The sequence below is a fragment of the Schistocerca piceifrons genome, chromosome 11, assembly GCF_021461385.2.
Source record: "Schistocerca piceifrons isolate TAMUIC-IGC-003096 chromosome 11, iqSchPice1.1, whole genome shotgun sequence".
Lineage (NCBI taxonomy): Eukaryota > Metazoa > Arthropoda > Insecta > Orthoptera > Acrididae > Schistocerca > Schistocerca piceifrons.
Window position 1 is genome coordinate 82,047,773 of NC_060148.1, and position 21,160 is coordinate 82,068,932.

Consider the following 21,160-nt stretch of genomic DNA (forward strand, 5'->3'; position numbering starts at 1 on the left):
TTTGAAGAGTTTGCAGAGGTAAAAGTCCATAGCGTATACTTTCATATGGTCGATTTTAGTTGCCACTAGAAATTTCAAAAAATTACATTTAAACGAATAAAATTCATGAAGTAAGACACTTCGATATGGTTTTTAAGCAAAGAAAATATTAAACACTGAGTAAGGTTTCAACTCAGAACCTTTCGCTTAGCAGCCATACACTTTAACCATTACACTAACACAGCTCGTCATTCTATTGATATCCCGGAGGACTTTAAAATACCACGCAAAATACCGACAAACACTGTTGGTATGACTATGAATTATTCACGTTTCGTCGAAGTACAATAGGAAGTAAACAATTGCTGCTGTTCTTTATTGTGAAAAAGCGGATGGTGAGAATGATACAAACACCTTTCCTTGCTATCGGCTGAATTAGGAGGCTTATTACTTGTTTGATTTAATTAATCAATAGAATATGAAGCAATTGTTATAAAGAATGCTTTTTCCAAACTTTCCATAAAAGGAAGTCTGCTATCAAGACCCTGCTTTTGTTCAGTTACTTTATTTATGACTGAACGTTTCTAAAACTGAAGACACTCGTCCCTGCTCTGCACTGCAGTCGAGCTCTGGCAGCGTCGTTCTCTGTTCATTGGCTGACTGTGTTTTGTGACGTCAGATGCGCGGAACGAACCTAAACTCGGCCGCCGTCGTAAATGACGCGCACTTTAGTCATTACTGCAACTTCGATAATACACTTCTCCGTAGTAACCTACGAAAAGTCTGGCGTTGCACACAATCCTGTCCGCTAAGTCATTAACACGTACACACAGACCTCTTCGGCCCCAGCTGCTCCGTTTGCTGGCGCCATATGTGGCAAAGTATCGCCGTTCTCTTGGAGGCCGAGACTTTAATACCGTTTCTGTAACGGGGGCCTCGAGTTAACTAGCTTCTGCGTTAATGAAATCCCGTTAAACCTCTCAATTGTGTGAAAGGCGGACAACTCGTTTTATGAAGTGTTGCCAGTATTCCGCCGCGGAAAATATTAATTATCAGGCTTGTGAAGCCCGCTCGGTGCAAGACATTTGGTTCGATGTCACAAGACGACTACGTTACGGCTTTATACAGCATGTCCCATACATCTTGACAACCACAAATAATTTTTTGTCCACAAGCAAATTTTGTTTCGCTGTCAGGGCAACATCAACCAGCACGGTGCTCATTCTCGTTACCTTCTTCTTGACGAAAATATGAACAGTGACAAGCGGTTTTCTTTTTTAATACCACGTTATAGTTTTCATTCGGTAGTCGACTTACTCGCAGTGCATAATTTACGTAAACGCCACGTTATTAAAAATGTGACACGAAACTGACTGACTTTGCTGTTATACAGGGTGTTAGAAAAAGGTGCGGCCAAACTTTCAGAAAACATTCCTCACACACAAAGAAAGAAAATATGTTATGTGGACATGTGTCCGGAAACGCTTACTTTCCATGTTAGAGTCATTTCATTACTTCTCTTCAAATCACATTAATCATGGAATGGAAACACACAGCAACAGAACGTACCAGCGTGACTTCAAACACTTTGTAACAGGAAATGTTCAAAATGTCCTCCGTTAGCGAGGATACGTGCATCCACCCTCCGTCGCACGGAATCCCTGATGCGCTGATGCAGCCCTGGAGAATGGCGTATTGTATCACAGCCGTCCACAATACGAGCACGAAGAGTCTCTACATTTGGTACCGGGGTTGCGTAGACGAGAGCTTTCAAATGCCCCCATAAATGAAAGTCGAGAGGGTTGAGGTCAGGAGAGCGTGGAGGCCACGGAATTGGTCCACCTCTAACAATCCATCGGTCACCGAATCTGTTGTTGAGAAGCGTACGAACACTTCGACTGAAATGTGCAGGAGCTCCATCGTGCATGAACCACATGTTGTGTCGTATTTGTAAAGGCACAGGTAGAGTATCCCGTATGAAATCGTGATAACGTGCTCCATTGAGTGTAGGTGGAAGAACGTGGGGCCCAATCGAGACATCACCAACAATGCCTGCCCAAACGTTCACAGAAAATCTGTGTTGATGACGTGATTGTACAATTGCGTGCGGATTCTCGTCAGCCCACACATTGTGAAAATTTACAATTTGATCACGTTGGAGTACATACTGACGAAACCAAGATGAGCTCTAACATGGAAATTAAGCGTTTCCGGACACATGTCCACATAACATATTTTCTTTCTTTGTGTGTGAGGAATGTTTCGTGAAAGTTAGGCCGTACCGTTTTGTAACACCCCGTATATGGCACACAGCACGGGATTATAGCGTAATTCCTCCACTTACTGGCATAACCAGGTAACACACACTCACAAGCGACAACATCGACAAGCCCATGCACATAAGCAACACTGACTGGATATGACGGCTGCTACAACAGTCGATCAACAGGCTATAGCAGGGAAGGCGACAAGCTCGCTCACTAACGCACAAACAACCCGCTACTCTACCCTACACTGGGAATCCGTTTGTTGCTGTTGTTGTGGTCTTCAGTCCTGAGACTGGTTTGATGCAGCTCTCCATGCTACTTTATCCTGTGCAAGCTTCTTCATCTCCCAGTACCTACTGCAACCTACATCCTTCTGAATCTGCTTAGTGTATTGATCTCTTGGTCTCCCTCTACGATTTTAACCCTCCACGCTGCCCTCCAATGCTAAATTTGTGATCCCTTGATGCCTCAAAACATATCCTACCAACCGATCCCTTCTTCTAGTCAAGTTGTGCCACAAACTTCTCCCCAATCCTATTCAATACCTCCTCATTAGTTACGTGATCTACCCACCTTATCTTCAGCATTCTTCTGTAGCACCACATATCGAAAGCTTCTATTCTCTTCTTGTCCAAACTGGTTATCGTCCATGTTTCACTTCCATACATGGCTACATTCCATAAAAATACTTTCAGAAACGACTTCCTGACACTTAAATCTATACTCGATGTTAACAAATTTCTCTTCTTGAGAAACGATTTCCTTGCCATTGCCAGTCTACATTTTATATCCTCTCTACTTCGACCATCATCTGTTATTTTACTCCCTAAATAGCAAAACTCCTTCACTACTTTAAGTGTCTCGTTTCCTAATCTAATCCCCTCAGCATCACCCGATTTAATTTGACTACATTCCATTATCCTCGTTTTGCTTTTGTTGATGTTCATCTTATATCCTCCTTTCAAGACACTGTCCATTCCGTTCAACTGCTCTTCCAACTCCTTTGCTGTCTCTGACAGAATTACAATGTCATCGGCGAACCTCGAAGTTTTTACTTCTTCTCCATGAATTTTAATACCTACTCCGAATTTTTCTTTTGTTTCCTTTACTGCTTGCTCAATATACAGATTGAATAACATCGGGGAGAGGCTACAACCCTGTCTTACTCCCTTTCCAACCACTGCTTCCCTTTCATACCCCTCGACTCTTATAACTGCCATCTGCTTTCTGTACAAATTGTAAATAGCCTTTCGCTCCCTGTATTTTATCCCTGCCACCTTCAGAATTTGAAAGACAGTATTCCAGTTAACGTTGTCAAAAGCTTTCTCTAAGTCTACAAATGCTAGAAACGTAGGTTTGCCTTTTCTTAATCTTTCTTCTAAGATAAGTCGTAAGGTTAGTATTGCCTCACGTGTTCCAACATTTCTAGGGAATCCAAACTGATCTTCCCCGAGGTCCGCTTCTACCAGTTTTTCCATTCGTCTGTAAAGAATTCGCGTTAGTATTTTGCAGCTGTGACTTATTAAACTGATAATTCGGTAATGTTCACATCTGTCAACACCTGCTTTCTTTGGGATTGGAATTATTATATTCTTCTTGAAGTCTGTGGGTATTTCGCCTGTCTCATACATCTTGCTCACCAGATGGTAGAGTTTTGTCATGACTGGCTCTCCCAATCATGAATTCGTTTAATCAGAGGAATTCTGTGCGACGCAAAGCGCTACCAGCTACCTTCCCACGCATTTCCAGAAGGAACACGATAGCGCAGCGGCGCAGGGGGGGAAATGGAATGCACTATGTACCCTCCGCCACGCGCCGTTTGGTGTATGGCAGGTCGCAGATGTTCGTGAGAGGTGTCCAGGATTAGCGCTTGCTCATCGCGTGTCCCTTTTACCTCCGTCCTGCTGCCCAGCAGCAGTTATGAAACGGGCTGTCGGCTGTTGCTGCCGGCTGGATCTTCCGTAATGAGGCGCCAACTGCGGGAAATAACCTGTGCAGACATGGCCGTCGCCGCTGACGTCACTGCCAAGGCCGTGCAAGGATGTGCGGACGACTCAGCGCTCGGCCATTCGCGCTCGCCGTTTCTCTCCGTTGTTTCGACTGGGCCAGACGATAGAAACTCCCCACCAGTGGATAGGCCGACAAAAATTGAGCACACATCATGCGAGAAAACAGGAAGAAGGTGTACTGAACTGTGGACAAAAGAAGCAAAATATGGACAGTGAACGGTCAAAGCTACAGGCAGACATCTATCGAGACGAGCACACAGCAATTCGAAACTGCATGAGCATCCACTGCAAGTACTATGACAGTCGGCCGGGAGCAGAGAAAACTTGGATTTCATGGTCGAGCGGCTGCTCATAAGCCACACATCACGCCGGTAAATGCCAAACGACGCCTCGCTTGGTGTAAAGGGGCGCAAACTTTGGACGACTAAACAGTGCAAAGACGTTGTGTGGATTGACAAATCGCGGTACACAATGTGGCGATCCGATGACAGGGTGTGGGTATGGCGAATGCCCGGTGAAAGTCGTCTGCCAGCATGTATAGTGCCAACAGTAAAATTCGGAGCCGTTGGTGTTATGGTGTGGTCGTGTATTTCATGGAGGGGGCTTGCATCCCTTGTTGTTTTGCTTGGCTCTGTCACAGCACAGGCCTACAGTGATGTTTTAAGTACCTTCTTGTTTCCCACTGTTGAAGAGCGATTCGGGGATGACGATTGCATCTTTCAACACGATCGATCACCTGTTCGAAATGGACAGCCTGTGGCGGAGTGGTTACACGACAATAACATCCCTGTAATGGACTGGCCTGCACAGAGTCCTGACCTGAATCCTACAGAACACCTCTGAGATGTTTTGGAACGCCGACTTCGTGCCAGGCCTCACCGACCGACATCGATACCTCTCCTCGGTGCAGCACTCCGTGAAGAATGGGCTGCCATTCCCCAAGAAACCTTCCAGCACCTGACTGAACGTATGCCTGCGAGAGTGGAAGCTGTCATCATGGCTAACACCATATTGAATTCCAGCATACCGATGAAGGGCGCCAAGTACTTTTAAGTCATTTTCAGCCAGGTGTCCGGATACTTTTGATCACACAGTGTATGTCGTCCTGAAGGTTTGCACAGCTGCGTATTTGATTATGATTCACCGCCACATGCTGCTAGTAAAAATTTCTGTACTATGCAAGCAGTTACACCGACAAAAATCGAAGACCGGATATCGCAGGAGGACAATGACACCGAGTACCATAGCCGACATTGCAGCGACTGCAAAAAGGAGGAAGGTGTGCGGGTACTGCATTGACCGTCACCCTCACCTGACGGTAATCCTATTGAAAGTGTATGGTCTTAGATTCAAAGGAACTTACGAGATGCACGGAAAAAAGATCTTCACTTTGAATCACCCTTTCTTTTATGAGGTCATCAGTCTACTGACTGGTTTGATGCGGACCGCCACGAATTCCTTTCCTGTGCCAACCTCTTCATCTCAGAGTAGCACTTGCAAACCACGTCCTCAATTATTCGCTGGATGTATCCCAATCTCTGTCTTCCTCTGCAGTTTTTGCTCCCTCAACAGCTGCCTCTAGTACCATGGAATTCATTCCCTGATGTCTTAACAGATGCCCCATCATCCCTTTTCATCTCCTTGTCAGTGTTTCCCACATATTCCTTTCCTTTCCAATTCTGTGAAGAACTTTCTCATACCTTACCTTACCAGCCCATCTAACTTTCAGCATTCCTTTGTAGCACTACGTCTCAAATGCTTCGATTATCTTCTTATGGTTTTCTCACTGTCCATGTTTCACCACTATACAATGTTTTGCTCCATACGTACAGTCTCACAAATTTCTTACTCGAATTAAGGCCTGTATCTGATACTAGTATCCTTCTCTTGACCAGGAATGACCCTTTGTCAGTAACAGTCTGCTTTTGACGTCGTCCTTGCTCTCTCTGTCATTGGCTATTTTGTTGTCTAAGTAGTATAGCCTAATTCCTTAACTTCACCTACGTCGTGATCTTCAGTCCTGATGGTAAGTTTCTCGCTTCTGCTACTTCTCATTACCTACGTCCTTCTTCGATTTACTGTGATACCATCTTCTGTACTCATTAGATTGGTCATTCCATAAAGCAGATCATGTACACGGCTATTACAAATGATTGAAGCGATTTCATAAATTCACTGTAGTTCCATTCATTGACATACGGTCACGACACACTACAGATACATAGAAAAACTCATAAAGTTTTGTTCGGCTGAAGCCGCACTTCAGGTTTCTGCCGCCAGAGCGCTCGAGAGCGCAGTGAGACAAAATGGCGACAGGAGCCGAGAAAGCGTATGTCGTGCTTGAAATGCACTCACATCAGTCAGTCATAACAGTGCAACGACACTTCAGGACGAAGTTCAACAAAGATCCACCAACTGCTAACTCCATTCGGCGATGGTATGCGCAGTTTAAAGCTTCTGGATGCCTCTGTAAGGGGAAATCAACGGGTCGGCCTGCAGTGAGCGAAGAAACGGTTGAACGCGTGCGGGCAAGTTTCACGCGTAGCCCGCGGAAGTCGACGAATAAAGCAAGCAGGGAGCTAAACGTACCACAGCCGACGGTTTGGAAAATCTTACGGAAAAGGCTAAAGCAGAAGCCTTACCGTTTACAATTGCTACAAGCCCTGACACACGATGACAAAGTCAAACGCTTTGAATTTTCGGCGCGGTTGCAACAGCTCATGGAAGAGGATGCGTTCAGTGCGAAACTTGTTTTCAGTGATGAAGCAACATTTTTTCTTAATGGTGAAGTGAACAGACACAATGTGCGAATCTGGGCGGTAGAGAATCCTCACGCATTCGTGCAGCAAATTCGCAATTCACCAAAAGTTAACGTGTTGTGTGCAATCTCACGGTTTAAAGTTTACGGCCCCTTTTTCTTCTGCGAAAAAAACGTTACAGGACACGTGTATCTGGACATGCTGGAAAATTGGCTCATGCCACAACTGGAGACCGACAGCGCCGACTTCATCTTTCAACAGGATGGTGCTCCACCACACTTCGATCATGATGTTCGGCATTTCTTAAACAGGAGATTGGAAAACCGATGGATCGGTCGTGGTGGAGATCACGATCAGCAATTCGTGTCATGGCCTCCACGCTCTCCCGACTTAACCCCATGCGATTTCTTTCTGTGGGGTTATGCGAAAGATTCAGTGTTTAAACCTCCTCTACCAAGAAACGTGCCAGAACTGCGAGCTCGCATCAACGATGCTTTCGAACTCATTGATGGGGACATGCTGCGCCGAGTGTGGGAGGAACTTGATTATCGGCTTGATGTCTGCCGAATCACTGAAGGGGCACATATCGAACATTTGTGAATGCCTAAAAAAACTTTTTGAGTTTTTGTATGTGTGTGCAAAGCATTGTGAAAATATGTCAAATAATAAAGTTATTGTAGAGCTGTGAAATCGCTTCAATCATTTGTAATAACCCTGTAGTTCTTCTTCACTTTTACACAGGATAGCAACGGCATCAGCGAATCGCATCACTGATAGCCTTTCAGTTGAATTTTAACCCCACCCCTGAATCTTTCTTTCATTTCCATAATCGCTTCTTCGATGTACAGATTAAATAGAAGGGGCGAAAGGCTACATCCGTCTCTTACACTCTTTTTTAATACGTGCACTTCTTTCTTTGTCTGCACTCTTATTATTCCCTGACGGTTCTTGCACATACTGTGTATTATCTGTCTCTCCCTATAGCTTACTCCTATTTTTATCAGAATTTTGAACATCTTGCACCATTTTACATTGTCGAACGATTTTCCCAGGTTAACAAATGCACCTGTACTGATTTTTCTTTAGTCTTGTTTCCACTATCAACCGCAACGTCAGAATTGCCTCTCTCTTGCCCCTTTACCTTTCCTGAAGCCAAACTAACTGTCATCTAACAGTTCCTCAGCTTACTAAGTGATATGATTCAACGGCATTCAGTAATGTGAAACACTGACGACTCATGAATTTTGTATCACTTTCCGCCATTTCTTATATACAGGGTGGTCCATTGATCGTGACCGGGCTAAATATCTCACGAAATAAGCGTCAAACGAAAAAACTACAAAGAACGAAACTCATCTAGCTTGATTGGGGAAACCAGATAGAGCTATGGCAGGCCCGCTAGATGGTGCTGCCATAGGTCAAACGGATATCGACTGCGTTTTTTTTTTAAATAGGATTAAATAGGAACACCATTTTTCATTACATATTCGTGTAGTACGTAAAGAAATATGAATGTTTTAGTTGGACAAATTTTTTCGCTCTGTGATAGATGGCGTTGTAATAGTCACAAACATATGGCTCACATTATTAGACGAACAGTTGGTGACAGGTAGGTTTCTTAAATTGAAATACAAAACGTACGTACGTTTGAACATCTTATTACGCTCGTTCCAATGTGATACATGTACCTTTGTGAACTTATCATTTCTGAAAACGCGTGCTGTTACTGCGTGATTACCTGTAAATACCACATTAATGCAGTAAATGCTCAAAATGATGTCCGTCAACCTCAGTGCATTTGGCAAATACGTGTAACGACATTCCTCTCAACAGCGAGTAGTTCGCCTTCCGTAATGATCGCACATGCATTGGGTCTGAGCACTATGGGACTTAATTCGCACATTAATTGACAATGCGCTGACGCATGTTCTCGGGGGTTGTCGGTAGATGACGATAGCAAATATCCTTCAACTTTCCGCACAGAAAGAAATCCGGGGACGTCACATCCGGTGAACGTGCAGGCCACGGTATGGTGGTTCGACAACCAATCCACCTGTCATGAAATATGCTATTCAATACCGCTTCAATCGCACGCGAGCTTTGTGCCGGACATCCATCATGTTGGAAGTACATCGCCATTCTGTCATGCAGTGAAACATCTTGTAGTAACATCGGTAGAACATTGCGTAGGAAATCAGCATACGTTGCACCATTTAGATTGCCATCGATAAAATGGGGGCCAATTATCCTTACTCCCATAATGCTGCACCATACATTAACCCGCCAAGGCCGCTGATGTTCCACTTGTCGCAGCCATCGTGGATTTTCCGTTGACCAATAGTGCATATTATGTCGGTTTACGTTACCGCTGTTGGTGAATGATGCTTCGTCGTTAAATAGAACGCGTGCAAAAAAATCTGTCATCGTTCCGTAATTTCTCTTGTGCCCAGTGGCAGAACTGTACACGACGCTCAAAGTCGTCGCCATGCAATTCCTGGTGCATAGAAATATGGTACGGGTGCAATCGATGTTGATGTAGCATACTCAACACCGACGTTTTTGAGATTCCCGATTCTCGTGCAATTTGTCTGCTACTGATGTGCGGATTAGCCGCGTTGCAGGTCGTGGTTGATGTTTCACATATGGCTGAACACTTCCTGTTTCCTTAAATAACGTAACTATCCGGCGAACGGTCCGGACACTTGGATGATGTCGTCCAGGATACCGAGCAGCACACATAGAACACGCCCGTTGGGCATTTTGTTTACAATAGCCATACATCAACACGATATCGACCTTTTCTGCAATTGGTAAACGGTCCATTTTAACACGGGTAATGTATCACGAAGCAAATACCGTCTGCACTGGCGGAATCTTAAGTGATAGCATGTACTTATACGTTTGTGGCTATTACAACGCCATCTATCACAAAGCGAAAAAAGTGGTCCAACTAAAACATTCATGTTTCTTTACTTACTACACGAATATGTAATAAAAATGGGGGTTCGTATTTAAAAAAACGCAGTTGATATCCGTTTCACCTATGGCAGCGCCATCTAGCGGGGCAACCATAGCGCTATCTTGTTTCCCCGTTCAAGCTAGACGAGTTTCGTTCTTTGTAGTTTTTTCGTTTGACGCTTATTTCGTGAGATATTTGGCCCGGTGACTATCAATGGACCACCCTGTATTACTTTGAGACCTGTTGTACACATTTCACGTGACCCGACGACTGGCTGTGGAAAGAACCTGATTGTACAGTACAGAAATTTTTATCCGCAGTTTTGGTGTGGAATCGTGTTTCTTTTTGGTCGCTAAAGCAATTCAGTGGAGGAAGGTGCGTGGTGAGCCGCCACCCGCGCTGGTCCACTTTGCAGACAGTGGGCCAGTGAGACGGTAGCAACGGGGCGGGCAGTCAGCGGCGGTTAGCGCGGGCCCTTAGCGCTCGTTAGCGGTTCTTACGGCGCCCGGAAGCCACGTCTGTCTGTCCGCGTCTGGCCGCAGATTGCCGCGGCACCGGCCGCATGCCCACAATGCCACGTGGCCGTCGCTTCTCGTCGAAGAACACCTCTACAGAGTGTTTCCGTAAGAGCGTGCAAAAATGTGGCACGGGATGGAGAATGCCCCACTGAATAATTTGAGCTAGGAAACCAGGCGACGGAGAAACGAGCTTCAGCAGATATGGAAGTAAACTTGCCTACCGCTTTTTTTTTTCAAATAACTTCCGGGAATTCAGCCGGGTAACACTTTCAGCGACCGCCGGTATTTCGGCGGGAGAACACCCCGCCATTTTCAAGGCAAACTGCAACGGACTGGCGACGTACATGCAAATTTATAACCTCGGTTCTCGGACTGAAACAGGAAAGATAACACACCCACTGAACACTAGTGCCACCAAAGATGACCAAAGTCAGACATATTGATAGTGAGACTACGAACCTTCGACCATAAATATAATAGACTGGCCCTGACGTCATTTTCGTGGCTCCAACATCTCTGGGCTGACGTCACGTGAATGTTGGCAAAACATGGTTGTTTCGTGTTGCGCTTATGGCTGTACTCAGCGTTTTGTCGGGGGAAATGGCATTACATTTCACATGTAAATATTTCTATGATAGTGCAGATGCGTTTACTGAAATCTGCTGAAGTGATTTTTATATGTTTTTTACACTTGAAATACAGCATCTGTGATAATTCGGTTACAGAAGTAAGTATAATTGTTTCTCGTTCCTACTCATAGGTTCCCTAAGGATGAAAACCGAAGGCAGCTTTGGATACAGGCCCTGAAACGGAAAAACTTTAAGCCATCTGCACATACGCGCCTTTGGTCAAAACATTTCGCGGAGAAGTGTTTTGATAGGTTAGTTATTATTTACAATGTATATTTATAATTTATATTTACAGTGTCTGTCATTTTTAAACCTAGGCTCGAAAATTATTTTCTGAAATTTCAAAGTCACACCTTTCATCTAAAATATCATTTTTTTTTTAAACTGATGGTTTAAATTTTTGTAACAATAGTGGGAACTGAACCATTGAAGTGCACCTAAAATTGATACTCTAAAATGGACCTCCTCGACAATTTTGGCGCCTATAGTTGACATAATTCCCATACCCCATTTTCTGTTATAAGTGACTAGACCTCAAAACGCGGCGAATCCAATGTTTAAAGTTTTGACACGAGCCCACTCTTACTGTTTAAAAGAATTTTAACGACATTTTACTTTAATTGATAGTTTATAGTAATATCGTCCCGCTGCCCACCAGAGGGGCGTTCGATGTATTTTTTTAGATTTTATAAATGGTACTGTGAACAAATCCAGGTCAAATGCAGTTCTGGCATAATTTTTCGAAAATAAAAAAGTAATTTTTGTGGGAAGCGTTTGGCAGTCAATTGAGAAATGTGGGTAAAATACGATACAAACATTGGATGGCAGACCGCTCATTTGAAATCCCGTCACGTTTTGCCAAGTCGCGTGGTTTATGTTGGAGCCACAGCAGCCCTATAGCTTCTGCACAGCAAGGCCAGACTACTAGTATCTATGGTCGAAGCTACGAACCATAGAGTAGAAATATCTCTGGAGTGAGCATTGACAAGCGCAGAATTGATTTTGTGTTGTCAACATACGTTGCCACAATGGTCACGTGATCTCGGGACGCCGTAGGTTTGCCCGACACTTATCCTATAAATTTTGAATGTTGTCATATCGCTAGTAAAGACAGATCCGCTTCGTAAGTGCTGTGGATTTAGTATAAACGTTTTGCAGGCACCATAGCGGTTTATGTCTGATATTTGAAATAAATTTGGCTCTTAGCTTTGAAGAGCAAAATGAACGAGCATGACGTCACAGAAGCTTCACGTCAGCATGTATTTACGTCTTTCATGTCACATCTCGTCAAGTCGCTTAACACTGTACTGAACGGCGAAACTGGGGTTTTGAGTCACCGTCCCTAATATGCATAAAATGTTACATTATAGTATCAGAACTGAGGAGCTAACAACGACAAAATTTGTCAATGGCCGAAGCAAACTTTATAACCTATGTTCTTGATCAGTTATGTTTGGTAAATTACTGAGAAGTGAGACAACGTTTCAGAACATCGACAATTATTTGCTAGGGAAAATATGTACATTCATACACATCAAAGAAAGATTCAGACGAATTAATGAAGCCTGTTAAACTTATCCATGATGTTTTTCTTACGTAATTAATAACGTCATAAACAACTGTATTTTACTCCTTCATTAAAGCTGACTTTTTTGCTTAAAATGCCATTGGGTGGAATTTGCCTCGTCTACTTATGTTCTTATACATATACATTGTGGGCGTCAGCGCTGTTGTGTTATCGTAAAACCTAAATAACTTTTCGCCTTCAGATTTACGACCTCGGTTGTGTAAGAAAGTGGAAAAAGTATCCCAGTCGTCATGGAACATCTCCAGTTTGTCACTAAAACAAAGCGCTATTATAAAATAAAGATTATGAAGATACAGCAGTACAAAATCCACTATTATAAGGAGAATGAGCGCGGCGGAAATAGGTTAACTTAAGATGTTAACAGACTGGTACCGTCAAAATTTTCTTCCCGAGAAACCTTGACGTACCGTGAAATGACGTGACGTTCCGTTGACGGCCTGTGCGAATGCCTCCATTCGAAAGGTATTGTAGAACGTTTTGGTGTTGTGTGACGGGACGTGAGGTCACCTGATGGCGGACGCGAATTGGCGTTAAACAATTGACGTCGTCCCTAGATCACGTGACAATTCCAGTTTAATGTTGACAACATGCGCAGGACGCAATGCTCACTCCAGAGATATTTCTTCTCTATGCTACGAACTCGCAGGTGATGTTGCATTGACTCTGTGCCTCTGTATACCAGTTCAAACAAAAGCCTCTGCCCGCTAATTTAATCTCAGCTGCCTCCCTAATAACACTGTCCCAATAGCTGGACGTGCATGCCAATATCTCGGTGTTATTATATAACATGGGGTGACCAGTATCCAAGCAATGTTCGGCAATTGTAGATCTACTTGGCTGCTGTAATCGTGCGTGCCGTTTATGCTCAGTACATCTGTCCTCCACGGTGCTGATAGTTTGACCAATTTGTGCCATGCGACAGGTACAAGGAATACGATATACACCCGCCTTAACGCAGACCAGGATCATCCTTAACGGAACTCAAAAGTGCTCTAATTTTAGATGGAGGTCGGGAAACACATTTCACATCATATTTCCGTAAAATACGACCCATCTTGTTGGACGTGTTTCCTAAGTAAGGCCTACCGCTTTGTCTTTTATTTTGTGCTCTTATTGCAACTTTTTTCTTACTGTCAAGCAACTGAATTATTGATTTATTAATAAAAGCACACATGGCCAGCTCTCAAATGTAGAGGAAGAAATTTTCCAGTTTATCCGAATGTTGTTATTTCTTTTTCAGATGAAACATCCACCTTCACGTGAGACTGCCTTGGATTGTGCAGGTGGAATTGGACGATTAACTAAAAACTTACATCTGCATCAATTCCAAAACGTAGATTTGGTGGAACAAATTTGTATCTATATTAGAACAAATAAGCCCTCTGTCACAAATGGCTGGTTCAAATGGCTCTGAGCACTATTGGACTTAACATCTATGGTCATCAGTCCCCTAGAACTTAGAACTACTTAAACCTAACTAACCTAAGGACATCACACAACACCCAGTCATCACGTCGGTCACAAATATTGAGTGAAAACTGACGAGGTTTAGACGCTACTATGAGCGTCATCTTCAGAATTAAACTAACTGTTCTAAAATATATTAGGTATATAATACATTAATAAAATTAAAGTTTGTACTGACTGGAAAGCGATGCTGTACTTACAAGTCACATTTTTAAAAATCTAAGCCGAAAAGGCGACGTCATGAATAGTTGTAAATAAGATGGCGAACCGCTAAGGGCTGCTCGTACTTGAGTGAACAAGGGTTGCAACAAGACTTGTAAGTTTCAAATAACTTCCGGGAATTCAGCCAGGTAACACTTTCAGCGACCGCCGATATTTCGGCGGGAGAACACCCCGCCATTTTCAAGGCAAACTGGCGGGGTGTTCTCCCGCCGAAATATCGGCGGTCGCTGAAAGTGTTACCTGGCTGAATTCCCGGAAGTTATTTGAAAGTTGTATACGCCAGGAGAAACTCAGGTCTCACAAGACTTGTAAGTACTGCATCTCTTTCCAGTCAGTACAAACTTTAATTTTATTAATGTATTATATACCTAATATGTTTTAGAACAGTTAGTTTAATTCCGAAGACGACGCTCATAGTAGCGTCGAAACCTCGTCAATTTTCACTCAATATTTGTGACCGACGTGATGATTGGGTGTAGTAGCGTCGAAACCTGGTAAATTTTGACTTCATATTTGTGACCGAGGGCTTATTTGTTCTAATATAATTCTGACACGGTCACTGAACCTTAGCAGCTATGTTCAAAGTTTTAAATTCGTATCTTTTTGAAAGAAGGAGAAACATACATTGGAAACAGTAAAAACATTGGAACCTTCCTTAATGTTTGTGAGCTGAATTAAGAAAAAGCAAAATATTAATGAAACAATGGAAAATCTTGTTTGGATTATCAACAGTATTATGTAAAGGATAGATTGCTACTCACCGTAAATATAACGCATTGAGTTACACTTAGGCATGGCAAAAACACTGTTACCTATTAGCTTTTGGCCTAAGCCTTATGAGCACTAAGGGACTTAATTACTGAGGTCATCAGTCCCCCAGAACTTAGAACTACTTAAACGTAACTAACCTAAGGACATCACCCACATCCATGCCCGAGGCAGGATTCGAACCTGCGACCGCATCGGTCGCGCGGTTCCAGACTGTAGCGCCTAGATCCGCACGGCCACTCCAGCCGGCTATAAGCTTTTGGCCAAAGCCTTTTTCAGGGGAGGGGGGAGGGAAGAGGGGGGGGGACCGCACACACATTCAAACAAGGAAGCACACTATTAGCTCCAGCTGCTACAGCCAGATTGCAACTGAAATGCATTGAACTGGAGCAACAATCAGAAGTTGTGTGGGGAAGGGGCAAGGATAGTAATGTACAGGTGGGACAAGAGGGATCAGTGTTGCCTGACAGAGGATGATGGGAGTGGATGTGGCAGGACAGGCTTACCAGATGCAGTGTCAGGAGATTGTGGGGAGCGAGAAGGGGGTGGAGAAATGGAGAGGCCGGCCGGAGTGGCCGAGCGGTTCTAGGCGCTACAGTCTGGAACCGAGCGAGCGCTACGGTCGCAGGTTCGAATCCTGCCTCGGGCATGGATGTGTGTGATGTCCTTAGGTTATTTAGGTTTAAGTAGTTCTAAGGGATTGATGACCTTAGAAGTTAAGTCCCATAGTGCTCAGAACCATTTGGACCATTTTTTTAAATGGAGAGGAGCAGAGGAGTGGAAAAAAAAACTAGTGGGTGCACCGGCAAAGAGCAGCAGACAGTAAGGGTGAGAGGAGGCAAATTTGAGGCAGTGGCAGGACAGAGGGCGCAGAAACAGCTGGGTGGAGGGTATGGGGGCAGTAGGTTACCACAGGTTGGAACTAGAATGATTTCAGGAATGGAGAATGTGTTGTAAGGATAACTCCCGTCTGAATCCTGTGGCATAGGGTTGGGATTTGGAGTGGCATAGGGATGGACTAGGATGTTGTGAAGGTTGGTTGGGTGATAAAATACTATTCTAGAAGGGGGTGGGAAGGATCTCGGGAGAAGGTGAGAGCACGGATGAGGTGGAAACAGGTCGGTAGAGGGTGTCCTGGTTGTGGCCGCCAGTATTTTATCTGGCTAGAAGCTCGCCTTCATGCAGCCTCACACACGTGAAGCACCGTACGGTCCAAAAGTGGAGTGAGGTACAAGCGACAGATGGTACAGTATGTAACAGTCCCGAGGGAGAGTCCGCCAATTGTGCTGAACTTGCTTCGGATTGGTCGGCACATTAATTATTTATATACGGACATCAAAAAAAGTTTTGCATCACCTCGGTTCCGAGAGTTTGACAACGTGTACAGAAAATCGGAATAGAGACCAACATAAACATCACTTCCGACGTTTTTATTGCTCACTAAAACCACACATTGCATCCAGAATGAGATTTTCACTCTGCAGCGGAGTGTGCGCTGATATGAAACTTCCTGGCAGATCAAAACTGAGTGCCGGACCGAGACTCGAACTCGGGACCTTTGCCTTTTGCGGGCAAGTGCTCTACCAACTGAGCTACCCAAGCACGATACACGCCACATCCTCACAGCTTTACTTCTGCCAGTTTTGCAAGGTTCGCAGGAGGGCTTCTGTGAAGTTTGGAAGGTACGAGACGAGGTACTGGCGGAAGTAAAGCTGTGAGGACGGGGCGTGAGTCGTGCTTCGGTAGCTCACATGGTAGAGCACTTGCCTGCGAAAGGCAAAGGTCCCGAGTTCGAGTCTCGGTCCGGCACACAGTTTTAATCTGCCAGGAAGTTTCACACATTGCATGTTGTACCACCATACGGCAAGATTTTCAGAGGTCGTGGTCCAGATTGCTGTACATACCGGTACCTCTAATACTCAGTAGCTCGTCCTCTTGCATTGATGCGTGCCTGTATTCGTCGTGGCATACTATCCGCAAGCTCATCAAGGCACTGTTGGTCCAGATTGTCCCACTCCTCAACGGCCATTCGGCGTAGATCCCTCAGATTGGTTGGTGGGTCACGTCGTCCCTAAACAGCCCATTTCAATCTATCCTAGGCATGTTCTACATCTACGTGATTACTCTGCTATTTACAATCAAGTGCCTGGTAGAGGGTTCAATGAACCATGTTGAAGCTGTCTCTCTACCGTTCCACTCTCGAACGGCACGCGGGAAAAACGAGCACTTAAATAGTTCTGTGCGAGCCATGATTTCTCATATTTTATCGTGATGATCATTTCTCGCTATGTAGGTGGGTGCCAACAGAATGTTGAGAACATGAGAACATCCCGTCGCAACGAAAAACGCCTTTGTTTTAATGATTGCCACTCCAATTCGCTCTTAAAGGAACAAAGTTGACAGATGTAAAGGTAATTTTCGGAGTATCCCATGGAAGCACAAAAGGGCGGCTAGTGTTCACAATCGGCTGTTCACAGACGATGCGGTTGTCTACAACAAAGTAGCAACGTAACGATTTGCAAAAAGACCTCCAGAGAATTGATGAATGGTCCAGGATCTTGCATTAAGCAAATGTAATATATCAGTCACACGAGGATAGGAAAAGAACACTACTGTGCAAGTACATTACTGATGACAAATTGCTGAAAACAATAACCTGCGTAAAATATCTAGGAGTAAATATGCAGAGCGACCTTTACTGGAATGACCACATAAATGGTATAGTTGGAAAAGCAGACACCGGACTTAGATTCATGGGAAAAATCTTAAGTAAATGTGACTCATCCAGGAAAGAGGTGGCTTATAAGGCGCTTGTTCGCCAGATTCTTGAGTTTTGTTCATCTGTCTGGGATCCCTACCACGTAGGACTGACAGAAGAGATATAGAAGATCCAAAGAAGAGCTGCACGTTTCGTCACGGGGTCGTTTAGACGGCACCAGAGCATTACGTAGATGTTCAAGAAACTCCTTTGGCAGACGTTACAAAAGAGGCGTTGTGCATCAGTATTTGGAGATGGAGGTACCAGGGCAAGACTCCCTGGGAGGCCTAGGAAGAGATGAACAGAGATCTCAACAAGTGGAGTCGGACTTATTACTTCCCCTCAGCCGGCCGGAGTGGCCGAGCGTTAAAGGCGCTACAGTCTGGAACCGCACGACCGCTACGGTCGCAGGTTCGAATCCTGCCTCGGGCATGGATGTGTGTGATGTCCTTAGGTTAGTTAGGTTTAAGTAGTTCTAAGTTCTAGGGGACTGATGACTACAGCAGTTGAGTCCCATAGTGCTCAGAGCCATTTATTACTTCCCCTCACATACGTCTCGCATAATGAGGCAATGAGAAAATTCGAGAAATCAGAGCCAATACAGACACTTACCGACAATCATTCTTCCCGCGCGCTATTCGCGAGTGGAACTGGTTTGGAGGCCTCACTTAGTGGCACAAAAAGTACCCTCCGTCACACACCACTAGATGGCTTGCGGAGTATGATGTAGATAACAAAATACGATCCATAACCACCCACTCACATTTATACCGATTATAAAAACGTTCAATACTTGCGATTTCCCTTCAGCACAAGTCAAAAAAGAGCATAGCACCGAGCAACACGAGTTTACATTGTACAAAATTCGCGAGAAAAATGAAAAATAACAATCGATATACAGGTCGCCTCACAGCTGCAAAATAGTAACGCGAATTCTTTACAGACGAATGGAAAAACTGGTAGAAGCGGACCTCGGAGAAGATCAGTTTGGATTCCGTAGAAATGTTGGAACACGTGAGGCAATACTAACCTTACGACTTATCTTAGAAAATAGATTAAGAAAAGGCAAACCTACGTATCTAGTCATAGTATGAAGGCTTTCACGACTGGATGACATATCTTCTGGTAAACCTTGCGGGATGTAAGGTCGTGGTCCATGAAACTCTTCAGCTCCTAACGTTTCGTCCAGTGCTTCGCTGGACATCTTCAGAGGGGTGTTTCTCCTCCGGTGAGACTCACCGGAGGAGAAACACCCCTCTGAAGATGTCCAGCGAAGCACTGGACGAAACGTTAGGAGCTGAAGAGTTTCATGGACCACGACCTTACATCCCGCAAGGTTTACCAGAAGCTACGTATCTAGCATTTGTAGACTTGGAGAAAGCTTTTGACAATGTTAACTGGAATACTCTCTTTCAAATTCTGAAGGTGGCAGGGGTAAAATACAGGGAGCGAAAGGCTATTTACAATTTGTACAGAAACCAGATGGCAGTTACAAGAGTCGAGGGGCATGAAAGGGAAGCAGTGGGTGGGAAAGGAGTGAGACAGGGTTGTAGCCTGTCCCCGATGCTATTCAATCTGTATATTGAGCAAGCAGTAAAGGAAACAAAAGAAAAATTCGGAGTAGGTATTAAAATTCATGGAGAAGAAGTAAAAACATTGAGGTTCGCCGATGACATTGTAATTCTGTCAGAGACAGCAAAGGACTTGGAAGAGCAGTTGAACGGAATGGACATTGTCTTGAAAGGAGGATACAAGATGAAAATAAAAAAAAGCAAAACAAGGATAATGGAATGTAGTAAAATTAAATCGGGTGATGCTGAGGGAATTAGATTAGGCAATGAGACACTTAAAGTAGTGAAGGAGTTTTGCTATTTAGGGAGTAAAATAACTGATGATGGTCGAAGTAGAGAGGAAATAAAATGTAGACTGGCAATGGCATGGAAATCGTTTCTGAAGAAGAGAAATTTGTTAACGTCGAGTATAAATTTAAGTGTCAGGAAGTCGTTTCTGAAAGTATTTGTATGGACTGCAGGCATGTATGGAAGTGAAACATGGACGATAACTAGTTTGAACAAGAAGAGAATAGAAGCTTTCGAAATGTGGTGCTACAGAAGAATGCTGAAGATAACATGGGTAGATCACGTAACTAATGAGGAGGTATTGAATAGGATTGGGGAGAAGAGAAGTTTGTGGCACAACTTGACCAGAAGAAGGGATCGGTTGGTAGGACATGTTCTGAGACATCAAGGGATCATCAATTTAGTATTGGAGGGCAGCGTGGAGGGTAAAAATCGTAGAGGGAGACCAAGAGATGAATACACTAAGCAGATTCAGAAGGATGTAGGTTGCAGTAGGTAGTAGGAGATGAAGAAGCTAGCACAGGATAGAGTAGCATGGAGAGCTGCATCAAACCAGTCTCAGGACTGAAGACCACAACAACAACATACAGGTCGCGCTACTGGAATGACAGTTTTGATGGAGTTGACTGTGAGTAAGAACAACACACAGACGAGTAGGATGCCCACACCTTGTATCATCGCAATGAAAGGAGAAGAGGTTACATGTGTGAGAAGTTGCAAGTATCTGGGCAGTGTCATATCAAGTGATGGAAGTGCCAAACTAGAAGTTTTAAACAGAGCAGCAAAAGGATCCAGCTTCCTCCACGAAGTACGAAACCCAGTCTGGGGCAAAGGAGTCCCTTTAAGAACTATACAGGCCATGTATAAATCGTATCTCCTGCGAATCATGACATTTAGTCTGGTGACCTGTGTCATAAACACACTGAAGCGCCAAAGAAACTGCTATAGGCATGCGTATTCAAATACACAGGTATGTAAACAGGCAGAATAAGGCGCGGCGGTCAGCAACTCCTATACAAGACAAGTGTCTGCCGCAGTCATTAAATCGGTTATCGCTGCTACAATGGCAGGTTATCAAGATTTAAGTGAGTTTGAATGTTTTGAACGTGGTGTTATAGTCGGCGCACGAGCGATGGGACACAGAATCTGCGCGGTAGCGATGAAGCGGCGATTTTCCCGTACGACCATTTCAAGAGTGTACCGTGAATATCAGGTACCCAGCGAAACATCAAATCTCCGACATCGCTGCGGCTGTAAAAAAATCCTGCAAGAACGGGACCAACGACGACTGAAGAGAACCGTTCAACGTGACAGAAGATCAGCCTTTCCGTAAATTTCTGCAGATTTCAATGCTGGGCCATCAACAAGCTTTACGTCT

At 44.2% G+C, this 21,160-nt stretch overlaps 1 protein-coding gene and 1 non-coding gene across 2 annotated transcripts in view; both read right to left on the reverse strand.

Moving 5' to 3' along the window:
- Nucleotides 1–21,160, reverse strand: part of LOC124719724 — a 141,187-nt gene that overhangs the window by 75,808 nt on the left and 44,219 nt on the right. The gene's annotated exons all lie outside the window — the stretch shown is intronic.
- On the reverse strand, nucleotides 16,694–16,768 carry Trnal-caa. The gene has a single exon. It is a non-coding gene; the product is annotated as a tRNA-Leu (tRNA).